The following is an 11855-nucleotide window of genomic DNA, read 5'->3' on the forward strand; positions in this document are numbered from 1 at the left end:
TTTTTAAGACTTCAAAAAGGTAGCATATTAAATAAATAAAAATTGGCCAATGATGCCAAAAATAAAAGATGCGCAATGATGCCAAATTGAAAAATATACACAGAAGTGTATCAAAAATTAAAAGATACGTAATGCGCCAACCAATTGTCAAGAGGCATACAATGAGCCCACCAAGTTTAATGCTTACCATTCTTGTACTTCTTAATACCTTAAGAAAATCCTTGATACTTTCGTTACTTGAGTTTGAAAATCTTGATTCCTAATTCAACAATTCGTCCATTAATCTTCTATTAGATATATTTTATGGAAGGAGTTTTGAAAAATTAGTGTTTCTTTTTCTAATTCATTCCTTAATTTAGATATTGAATTAAAAAGCTTTTGAGCCTTTTTAAAGAACTTGAGTTTGGATTATCAAATTCTAAATTTCTAACCTTTTCTGGGCTATGCATTGTCAAATCCAATTCTACTAAGTTTTTGATTAAAACCAAGAGGTAACTTTCTCATTTTAAGAATATTTATTTTTTCACTAGATCATGGAACATTTTTTTTTGTCTTTTATTTGTTTTATTTTTTGTTTGTGCCTCCTCTCTTTTTGATAATATCAAAGGGGGAGAACATACTGTTGCATTCCTATCCTTTTTTTTCAAAAAGTTAAAAACAACAAAAATATTTTTTATCTCCCCTATTTTTTAAAAGGGTTAATTTTAGTGAGGGGGAGATTAGGAGAAATTTTTTTTTTTAAAATTCAAATTGAATTATTTGTCATCATAAAAAAGGGGGTGATTGTTACAGATCAATAGTTTATGATTTTGATGATAGCAAACATTTTTATTTCTCTAAGACTGCCTTATGTACTGACATTTCAGGTTCACATGATCGGACTGCAATTTGGAACCAGCTCAAGTTTGGGTCTGAGTCACTTTTACACTTTTTCCTTTCTTGAGTCTTATATATTTGTTGTGGCTCCTGACGCTTTGTAACGTATAAGAGTTTCTGACTGTTCCCTAGAGTTTATTATTTTTTGTAACATCGTCCTGGAAGATATTTATATCGACAGGAATGATCCGTTCAAAAGAAGAAACCCTAATTAAGGCATCCTCATCAAAGCAGCCGTCATTATGCATAACACATCGTCCTGGACGATTTTGTAACGACTAGGACTATAGGCTTAATTCAGAAAGAATCTGCCGACAGAACTACTTAGAAAATACTTATTTTTGGACATCGGCCTTGTGGATCGGCCTGGACTATAAAATATCGGCCAGGACTATCCATGAAATTTTTTCCAAAATTTCTCTGGCAATTTTGGAAAGCAATTAATGCTGATTTTGTCCGGGCCGATCGCAAGATCGTCCGGGCCGATTACACATCGGCCAGCTTCATTTCAGGATGATATTCAGTATGATTTTCCTCATATTTGAACTAATCAGCTAGGACGATATGTCTATCGTCCTGGACGATAAAGTTGACAATTTCCATTAATGAGCTCATTTTTTACTCTTATATTTATGCTATGACATGACACTTTGTAAGTGTCTTTGGCAACCATTGTAGCTTCATTCTTTTGGGGGAAACTTGAAGAGAGAGCTTGAAAGGGAGAGAGGAAAGGGTGGAGTTTGAGAGAGGGAGAAGATCATGTGAGGGGGGACTCAAGGGAGTGTGGAAGGAGTTCCATACGGTTGCTCCGGCAAGCTCGCACCTGAATACCGTCGGATTCAAGGCTTGTCTCGAGGGAAGTTCACCAAGGAAGAAGATCTCTTTGGTGTCAAAGGACTCGGCGACTCCGCCGCACCGGGGAAGGTGGAAGTGATTTTATAAGAGCTTCTCCGCCTAGCTATGGGGGCTAAAGGAGAGACACTTATTTTAGTGCAATACTTGGAGCGTGCCTCCAAGGTGTGGACGTAGGTCAAGGTTTGACAGAACCACTATAAATCCGGTGTGTTCTTTCTTATTATTTGCTTTCGCATTTAATTTCCGCATTGATTTTTATTATGGTGATTTTGGTTTTGATTTGTGTTTTGATTTAAAGATTCTTCTTTACCAATTCACCACTCTCTTTATTTAGCCTTGGGCCAGTTCTATAGGGCTTAACATCCCTAACGAACTTTATAGTGTCATTAGAGCACTTTTATGTGTTCGTCTGTACGATCGTTCTGGTCAAAAGTATGTACAATAGGATGATTCGTAAGTTGTGTTAATTACAAAAAGCCATTTCAATTTGACGCATTGGTTTGTCCATACAAAATTTTTTTGTACAGGACGAATCAAAAAATTTGTACGGGACAAAATTTTTTTGTCTGGTACGAACATATCATTTTTAATAAATAAAAGGGCTTTTGAACTCAATAGTCACACTCAACTTCACGTTCAATCTCTTTCGTACTATAGATCTTCTTCCAAATGGCAAGTTCAAGTAAGAGACACAAGATTCTGGCAAAGAAACCATATAGAAATCCTTCTAAAAACTTCCTTTCCAAAGCAAATGAGGAATCTTTTCCAAGGTTCCACCGGTTCTACCTACACCACCACCACCAAGGAGCCAACTACAGTCCCCGAGTGAGCAGGGAGAGGGTTAGTTAGATCCACCTACTGTTATACCACCACCATTCCCTTGCTACTTCCCTCCTCCCTCGATGAGTCCTCCCTTTACCTCTCTAGATCAGGCACATGCAGCTCCATTCTATCCATATTACCCCCCACCATCATCATAGATGGCAGGTCCATCCAGTGGTCATCACCCTCCTTACCTCTATCCTTATTATTACCCATATTCGGTGCATCCATAACACTATGAACCATCTAGACCAGCAGAGGTTGGCACAAGGATCATGCAGCTGCAGCAGATAAGCGTCAATACAATGAGCCTGAGGGCGATAAGTTAAGTTTATGTTATTAAGTTGATTATATTTTGATATATTTTATGTTATTGAACAAAAAATTAACCTGATGCTTCAATCCTTCAAGGCCACCTACACACAAGATCTAGGATTTTATAAAGAATAAATATGATGCTCCTTACTTATCCTGGAAGAAGATCCAAAAAGAGGTTAGGGATATGTGATTTGGAGAATTTCAGGTATACTTATTTGGTATGAATTTAAATATTTGATTTAATTTGTACTAATTTTTTTGGTTATGCCTAAATTTTTACAGATAGAATTTAGGTGGGTGCTTGAGCATACCATGAGGATCAGAACCAATTTTGAGAGGAGAGGAGCGACCCATCTCAGTGACATGTTCACGGACACTAAAAAGTCTGGGCAGTGTCCAATATGGATTGGAAAGGGCTTATGGGCTTATCTGAGTAGAGCTTGGGTTACCCTTGAGTTCACAAAAATAAGAGAACAGAATAAGCAGAACAGACCCTCTAACTATGGGGGTTTAGGAATCACTCTTCATACTAGTGGATATGTTCCTCATACAGAATATAGATGACAACTGGTAAGAGTTTTAAATTAGTTTATTAAATATATCTATGTTATTATAACTATATCTTATATTTTCAGAATGAGTACCTTGGTCGGGAGCAAACACCGCTGGAGTTGCATACAAGAACTCATCAACATCAAGCTAACCATCAGTGGGTTGATGAAAAGGCTAAGAAGGCTCATGTGAGTATAATTTTTTGGAGTTTGGGGGTTTATGATCCAAGTGGAGCTAAAGAAACTGTAAGCTAGAGGGTTGTAGTTCTAACTTGAGAGATAAAAGAAATGAGAAAGGTTCAAAATGAAATGCAAGCAGAGCTGCGATCCTATAGAGATGAAAGCTAAAGGAAGAAAGAGCAAGAGACAGAGCAGCCATATGCAACTCCAGACAGCGAGAATACGAATGAGGATTAGCATTTTTTTATGTTTGATGAACTTATGATGATATGATTGTAAAGTTATTTAGTTGAACTTAGAACTTGTGAATTTGGTTGAACATGTGAACTTTGGTAACATTTATTATTTTATTTGGTTTTACTTATGTATATAGTTGTGATAATTGTTTGAATATAGTGTCGTTTTGCCAAAATTATTATTATTGCTTGCTTTCTGTGCAGGTTTAGACCTTAGGGTTAACCTCCCTCAAATAAAGGAGAGGCTGTCAATTTTGTTTTTTAGATGCTACAGGTTTCCGGCGGCCAACCAGCAATTTGGCCGTCATAAATGACGATACCAGATGGCTGATTGATACCACCGAATATCTCTTTAAACCGCTAGTTTTTACAGGTAGTTTACTGACGCTTGCCGGCGGATGTCCGGCGTTACACCGGTGGCTTACACCGCCGAACATGCCATCAGTTCGGATCGCTGGCTAACCACCGATATTTTACTGGCAGTTTATCTACGCTTGTTGGCAGTTGTTCGGTGATATGCCGGTGGCTACAACCGCCAGCAATTTTATCAGCATGGACCTCCGGGTACCCATCGGTATGGTTGTCGGCGGTTGGAAAACTCCGGTGATAACCGGCGACAAACTCCGTCGGAGAAATAAACTGCCAGAAAAAAAAAACCGTCGGCAACGGTTTTCGATGCCATTTTTTCTAGAGGCTTATAAATTGTCGAAAAGCCGCCGATTTTGTTTCTAAACTGCCGGTAAGAACCACCGGTAATAGCTTAATTTCCTGTAATGTGTAATTAAAAGTTTTTAGTGGCTCTGTAGTTCTATATTTCAATGCATATTAAAATAAAGTCTGAAAATAATTCCAAAACTAGTTTCTGTGGTTCGTTGTTGCAACTCGACAAGATAGGATCCATCTTGGTTAGATTGGGTTATAACAATTAGTCGTATCAAAGCAATAGTTTTGGAATTAGATCATAAGACAGTGCTATAGGATTTGATCTATAAGTCTGGTGGGGTAGTTCAATCTTTCTCAGTATTTATTATTTTTGTTTTATGTACATATTTGTAAATTCTATGTGATTATGGTTCCGCTAGACCTAAATATGACTGATGGGCAGAGTGCTAGTCATGCAGCTCATGTGTATAGTTTTGCTCCAATAGTTGGTTCAGATACAGTTTCCCAATTTGCTATATTGATAACTCAAATGATGAGCGAGATGCAGAATAGAGTTTTTGTTGCTAGATCTAAAAAGGTAGATAGGCATCTACAGATGTTTTTGTGATTGAAGTCTCAGAGGTTTGAGGGTACTGTTGAGCCAGAATAGTAGAGGACTGATTAAGGAGGCTGGAAAAGGCATTTAATGGTATCCAATGCCCTCCTAATAGAAAGGTACCTTTAACAGTCTTTCTATTGGATTGTGAGGAAGAGCGCTGGTGGATGGGCCAGCAGGAGAAGAAATTTTAGGGTAAGTTGAACTCTTTGATTTCTTGGGAAGAATTTTTTGAAGTATTTAGAGCTTGGTTTTCCCCCCTTCTATAAGGTAATAAATGCAAGAGACTTTTTTGAGGTTAATTCAAGGGAATAAGATAGTTATGGAGTATGAGGCGGAGTTTACTGATTTGGCAAGATATGCTCCACAGTTGGTTAGTACACATGTGGAGAAGTGTTACATATTTCTAAGAGGACTACGAGATAGTCTAAGGTAACCTCTAGTGTCATTTCACATTTCTAATTTCTCTAAACTTATGGAATGAGCCCGATTGATAGAGAATGGTCTGATGGCTATTCAGCAGTGGTGGATTGCTAGTAGGAAGAGGTTCAGTGGTGAGACATCTGAAAGTGGTTTTTTTTTTTGGAAGAAGAATAGATTTGTATCTTGAGATTCTAAGAGAAGTGGACAGTTAGTATCTATAGCAGTTTCTGGTAGTGGTAGTGTATCCAATTCTAGTTTAGTTAATGGGGCACCTGTGTGTCAGAATTATGGCCAATGACATTTTGGCTAGTGTTATAGAATGACTGGAAAGTGTTTCAGGTGTGGTCAAACAGGACATCAGATAGCAGAATGTCCGTAAACTGGATTAGATCGATGATCTGAGTCTAGATCAGAGAGCTTTGTGGAAGAATGGTTATATGATATTTCTGGCATCAATTCAGGATATGAATATAGATGCGAGTTCTATTTCTGATATTCCAATAGTATGAGATTTTTCAGATATATTTTCTGAGGAGTTAGTTAGTTTACCTCCAGATAGAGACGTGGAGTTTTGTATTGATGTATTTTTGGGTATGGCCATGATATCTAAAGCTTCGAATAAAATAGCACCCAAGGAGCTTACAGAGTTAAAAGTCTAGCTCCAAGAGTTGGTTAATAGAGGATTTATTTGTCTGAGTGTTTCTCCTTGTGGATTATCTATTCTATTTGTGAATAAAAAGGATGGTACGATGTGTATGTGTGTTGACTAAAGAGATTTGAACAAAGTCACAATCAAGAATAAGTATTCATTTTCACGGATTGATGATCTATTTGATCAACTTACTGGATCTCCTATGTTCTCAAAGATTGATTTACGATCTGGTTATTATCAAGTAAAGGTAAGAGAAGTTGATGTGATAAAAATAGCTTTCAGTACTCGGTACGTACACTATAAATTTTTGGTCATGCCATTTGGGGTGACTAATATACCAACTATTTTTATGGACTTGATGAATAGAGTATTCAAAGATTATCTGAATCAGTTTGTAGTTATTTTTATAGACGATATTCTGGTGTATTCTGCTTCGAAGGAAGATCATGTCAGACATTTGAGAAGTGTGTTAGAGACTCTGAGGGAGCAACAGTTGTATGCAAAATTCTCCAAGTGTGAGTTCTAGCTAAGGAGTATTTCCTTTCTAGGTCATATGGTAAGCGGTAATGGCATTTTTATTGATCCCCAGAAAGTTCAAGCAGTTACAAATTGGCCATGACCTATATGACATTTGAGATACGTAGTTTCTTGGTTATGGCTGAATATTATAGGAAATTTGTGAAAGGATTTTCTCAGATTTTGACACCTCTGACGAGACTGACTCAAAAGTCAGTAGATTAAAGGATTGAAGGATTATTTGACTTTTGCTCTAGTTTTTCCACTTCCCTATGGTGTAGAAGGATTTTAAGTATTCAGTAATGCTTCACTGAAAGGTTTGGGATGTGTTTTGATGCAGCATGGATGGGTGATTGCTTATGCTTCAAGATAGTTGAAACCACATGAAATGAATTATCCGACGCATGATTTAGAGTTGGCTGCTATTGTATTTGCTTAGAAGATTTGGCGTCATTATCTGTATGGTATTAGGTGTGAGATTTTCATGGATTATTAGAGTTTGAAGTACATATTCACTTAAAATGATCTGAATTTGAGGTAAAGGAGATGGCTTGAGTTCATCAAGGACTATGATCTAACAATTCAATATCAGCTTGATAAGGCTAATGTGGTAGCATATGCTTTGAATAGGAAGCCTTCTGGATTATCATGTATGCAACTCACCTCTGATGAGTATTTGATATGAGATAAAGAAATATTTTGATTATAGGTGATTTCTTTTACTGATTGGAATTCTGGTATTATGACTCAGATGATTATTCAGCCCTCTTTGGAAGAAAATATTTATTAAGCTTAAAAGTTAGATGCTGAATACTCAAAGTTGATTGATTAGATCAAAGCTGGTATGAAATCTGAACTATGAGTTTCTGATTCTGATATTATTTTCTGTAAGAATAGACTTTGGGTCCCTATTTTTGGAGATTTGAGAAAAGAGATTCTGCATGAGGCACATTATTCATGTTATATTATTCACCTAGGAAGTAGTAAAATGTATGGAGATATGAAAATTATGTTTTAGTGGTCTGAATTGAAAAAGGACATAGCAGAGTTTATTTCAAAATTTGAAGCTTGTTAGCTAGTCAAGGTAGAGTATCAGCGACTGGGAGGTCTTCTTCACTCATTGCCTATTCCTGAGTGGAAGTGGGAAGAGGTGACAATAGACTTTGCTATGGATTTTCCCATATTTAGGCAAGGGCATGATGCTATTTGGGTTGCAATTGATTGATTGAAAAAATATGCTCATTTTCTTTCGATTAGATAGACTAATCTGATGGACAATTTAGCATTAATCTATTTCAAATATATTGTCAGATTATATGGTGTATCAAAAGTGATTGTATCTGATCAGGATGGTAGGTTTATCACCAGATTATGTAGAGGTATTCAGCAAGGATGGGGTATGATGTTGCATTTCAGTACGACTTTTCATCCGCAGACTCATGGACAGCCTAAAAGGACTATTAAGGTACTGGAAAATCTTCTGAGATTATGTGTTTTGGATTTTAGAGACAGTTGAAAAGATCATATTCCTTTAATAGAGTTTTCCTATAATAATAGTTATCAGTCCAGCATAGGTATGGCTCCTTACGAAGCTCTGTATAAAAGAAATTGTAGAACTTCTTTGACTTTGGTAGAGGTGGGAGATAGACAAGTGATGGGTTTAGTTTTTATGGATGATACTGTGACGAAAATCAATCTGATTAAAAAATATTAAAATTTGCACAAGATAGATAGAGGAAGTATTACAATCAAAATTATAAATTGGTTCAATTTCATGTTGGTGATTTTGTATATGTCAAGCTCAGTCCTATGAAAGGTGTTAGTAGATTTGGAAGAGTAAGTAAGCTCAGTCCAAGGTATGTCGGATCTTTTGAAATCATTGAAAGGATTAGTCATTCTGCTTACAGATTATTATCTGATCAGATGTATTATGTACACAATGTGTTTCACATATCATTTTTGAGGAAGTGGATGTCTGATTCAGAAAAGAGATTATCTGCTGATGATGTTGAGGTTCAGGCAAATTTACAGTACAGAAAAGAGTCTGAAAAGATTTTAGCTTATGTTATGAGAAAGGTGAGAAGTAAACAGATTCTTATGGTTCTACAGTGGAAGTTTAGAACAGCTAGAGAGGCTACTTGGGAAAAAGAATCTGATATGAGATAGTTATATTTAGGTCTGTTCTGACTGAGTCTAATTTGGGAATATTGAGGACGACATGTTTCTTAAGGTGGGTAGATTGTGAAACCCTTAAGTTTGAAGTTATTTTTGAATTTCTTTAACGTTCAACTATACAAATTGTTTGGATGATTAGAATGAGCTCAGAATAGAGTGAATCGCCCTGGGACAAAAAAAAAATATCATCCATACGATTTGAGTGCAGAGCCGATCGTCCCAGGACGAAAAAACAATTATCATATGTATGAATTTTATTTGAACACGAACAGAGCTGATCATCCTAGGATGAGCAAAAAATATCATCCGTATGATCATAAATATCTCTTCTCTATTTAATGGATTATTTAATATGGTTTGAAGAGAGAGAAAGAGGAGAGAGAAAGAGTAAGAATCTATATTTTGGATGACTTCGGGTCATTTTCGTCCGTCAGCTCAGTTGAGAAAGTTGATCAACTCCAGGTAAGGCACAATCTGCCAATCTCAATTTTCAAAAATGTGAGTTTTGATGAATATTTTGCTTAAAGTTTACTGTCCGTTAGCGAAAAACGGGAATAACTTTGCACCCGTAAAACTTTTACCGTTTAACTTTTGGTATGTTATAGAGATTATGAATTTGTACGTTTTGAATATTTTAAGGAAATTTTTCACCAAGTATTTTGAAATCTGTGAGGTTTTTATCGAATAAAAAATTATCTGAATATTAAAAAATGGTGCTTCAGTACAATAAAAGTTTTGAAATGTTATTTTACACAATCTCCAATAATTTGGTAATTTTTTTGAAATAGTGCATTTTTGCCTCGTTGAAATTTTTTTTGTCTACTATTATACAATCTCATGATTTTGATACAAGCTTAACTACTTTGTAAATTATATGATGTGATGATGTATATTCATATGTGATTGAATGAAAACTGCTGGAGTTATAAGGGGCTAGAATCCTTTGAGATTATATCTGTGTGAGGGAATAAAGGGAGGCATAAGGGGCCAAAATCCTTTGAGATTCTACTGGGTCCGGGAAATGAAATCTGATCTGAATAATTTTATATATTTGATATGTTATGGTGATATAAGCAAAAAAGGAAGCATAAGGAGCCATAATCCTTTGAGATTCTATCTGTGTTTGGGAAGGGAGGCATAAGGGGTCGAAAACCTTTGAGATTCTGTCTGGGTCAGGGAAATGTGATTTGAAAACTAATCTTAAATGTGATTTATACAATTCTGTAATACAAATTTTTATCAATTTTTTTGTATCAGTTATTTGATTCCGTATGATTATATGTTCTTTACGAATATCTGAATTATGTCTAATTGTCTGATTCTGGGCAATTATCCGAATTTTGATTATTTTTCTGGCTTTCTGATGAATATTTAAATTATGCACGGTTATTTGAATCAGTGAATGAATTGTTATGTATCTCTATTTTTTGATTTTTAGTTCAGTAATTAATTGATTCATAGTAAATTGTTTTAAATATTTTGTATGGCATTTTGAAATGAGAGTGTCTGGAAATTTAGATCGACTAGTGTGATCTTGCTGAGCTGTTAGCTCACTGTGATTTTATTTGTTGTTTTTAGGATTTGGGAAAGGGAAAGAAGTTGTGGGCTCGCTAAATAGAATTTGATTTAAAGTTACAAGTTTTTTTGTCATTTTGATTTTTGTACAGTCATGTCTAGTTACTTTTATGTTTTGTACCTTCTATCTGAAGCCATGTACTGTAGTGTATATGTTTTTTTGATGAACGGAAAGAAATACTTTATGGATGAGTTTTTTTGTATTGAAAGTTTCTAGTGGCTCTATAGTTCTGTATTTTAATGCATATTCGAAGAAAGTCTGAAAAGCAATTCCAAAACTAGATTCTGGGGTCTGTCGTCGCAACTCAACATGATAGGATCCGTCCTAGTCAGGTTGGGTTGTGACACATCGGAAGGCTATTAAAGCAGTGTTTAACAGTTGGGAAGAGTCTTTCCGATTACTAAATTTGTTCATGGAAGTTATTGTTCAAGCTATGCCCGAAACTATGTACGAAATCCAATCCTCAAGTTCAAATAAATTTTAAAGGTTATTTTGGGGTTTTGGGCCATCTATCACTGGTTGGAGGTTTTGTCGGCCCATCCTCACCCTAGATGGGACTTTTCTTTTGGGTAAGTATATGGTAACATTACTCATAGCTATTGGGCTTGATGCAAATAACGTGCTTTTTCCATTAGCTTTTGGAATTATGGAGTTAGAGTGCAATGATTCTTGGATATGGTTTCTTAGATATGATTTACTCCCTTTTGTTGTAAGTAGAACTAATCTTTGTAGCATATCTGATCGGCATGCTGGGTTGGTGCTTAGATGTAAGGACATCTTTCCTTGGGCAGCACACCGTCACTTTCTTAGACACTTACTTGAAAACTTTAGGAAAGTTATTCACCAAATGGGAGTATATGATATGGAGTTTCTATACCACAAAATATACACAACTGATAATACCGATGATTCAAAATTATTCAATCAAAGCATATTAGATATAATAAAAATAAAGTCTGAACTTCATTAATGGTTAGTTAAAAGGGATGTTTCGGAGTGGACCTTGATATTTGATGGTGGATTCTGTTATGGAGTAATGACAATAAACACATCAGAAGCCTTTAATGGCATATTAAAGAGAGCTCGTGGATTACCGGTGCAAGCTCTTATTATTGCCATATATTACAATGTTGTCTGAATGTTTGTTCGTCGACTCGAGCTTGCTAATACTGAAGAACATCAGAGTAATAACAATTTTCCCCACGAGTCCAAGCTAAATTACAAAAGCTTGAAAATGATGCAAGAATAATATCGGAGCCTACACGTATTAATATGCATGAGTTTCAAGTTTTTGATATGTCCGCAAGATCATATCATGTCGACATTACACCAGGTGGTAATAGTTTATGTAGTTGTGGAGACCTATTATTTATCACATGTCATGTGCCCATGTAATAAGTTCAACTGCATCAGTTAG

Source organism: Dendrobium catenatum, unplaced genomic scaffold (assembly GCF_001605985.2).
Source record: "Dendrobium catenatum unplaced genomic scaffold, ASM160598v2 fragScaff_scaffold_1232, whole genome shotgun sequence".
NCBI lineage: Eukaryota > Viridiplantae > Streptophyta > Magnoliopsida > Asparagales > Orchidaceae > Dendrobium > Dendrobium catenatum.